We start from the raw sequence: 1,534 nt of genomic DNA on the forward strand, positions 1-1,534 counted from the left end.
ACCCCAATGAAAGAATAGATCATTCCAAGCTTTTACTTGTTGTTAAACAAGTGTTTAAACAACTCTACTTATTCTATAATATAAATTTGTTTTCTTTGTCCAGTGAATGGCGTCACCTCGTTACCACTGTTCCCTGATAATATTGGTCAGCTACCACTTTCAATCAACGTCATAACTGGCCAGCAAAGGATATTCCAGTGCTAACCCGCCCACCCCGGATGCTTCATCCAAAGCTGAAGTATCCTTGTGGACAGAGGAGAAGTCACCTACTACAAATAACATAGAAATGAAGTAACTGGAACAAGATAATGTTAAAAACTTTTTGGACCACGTGTTGTTGCCAGATAGTGTGGAACTAAGTAATAGAAAAATTTGAAGATATTTATTTCACTATTGAATGTATAAAGTGCATGTTGTGTTCGTATATCACACATTAACTATTGTATACATTTGATTATAGCAAATACATACATAATTTTAATTGGTCAGGAGACTACGTAGGAGTAATGTTAGATTTTGAACTTTTCATAATTATTTGGCCATAATTTTGCCACTTCCCAGTTTGAAAGTTTCGGATGATAAAAGTACCATTAAGAACATTTACTACTTGAGTACCGTTACATGTGATACTGGTTCTCAACAAATGAATTTTAAAGTATTTATCATGATTTAATTTTAGTTTCTTCTCATTGTAATGGGTATGAAGACTGCAAACTATTATTTTTCTTGTATTTGTTACAAAGCTCCAAAGAGAGACTTTAAGTTGACTGGTATAATATTTACAACCAGGGGTCTATTACTGCATTTATATTTCACAAACCACACGCTATTCAACTTTATTGTGCTGGCAGGTACATGTTCCATATAAACAAGTTGCCTTGTGATGTAACATGTAATTATTTAGGTTAACTGAAAGAAAGAATTAAGAATTATGGTCACATTAGGGATGTTGCACATTACTAGAAATTTCGGAAGTATATTTGGACATACATTTTACAATACTGACTCAAATAGGATGTCTGACTGACATTTTCAGTGTTTAAGCTTATGTTCCAAAGATTTGCATATCAAATTTTGGAAGAGCTAATGTAGTATGAAGCAAGGTATTTCAACAACAGAAATGTTGAAAACCAAAGTATTATGAAGTTCATATACTTTTTCTTGGGAAAGACTACATTAAAACTTTAGTTGTATAGAATTCTATCCATAACTAGCTGAGTTATCCGGCGTTGTTCTGCTTCTCATTATCAATTACTGAAATATATATATATACTAGCTGAGTTATCCGGCGTTGTTCTGCTTCTCATTATCAATTACTAAAATATATATATATACTAGCTGAGTTATCCGGCGTTGTTCTGCTTCTCATTATCAATTACTGAAATATGTATATATACTAGCTGAGTTATCCAGCGTTGTTCTGCTTTTCATTATCAATTACTGAAATATATATATATATATACTAGCTGAGTTATCCGGCGTTGTTCTGCTTCTCATTATCAATTACTGAAATATGTATATATACTAGCTGAGT

Source organism: Limulus polyphemus, unplaced genomic scaffold (genome assembly GCF_000517525.1).
Source record: "Limulus polyphemus unplaced genomic scaffold, Limulus_polyphemus-2.1.2 Scaffold1282, whole genome shotgun sequence".
NCBI classification, from domain to species: Eukaryota; Metazoa; Arthropoda; class Merostomata; order Xiphosura; family Limulidae; genus Limulus; species Limulus polyphemus.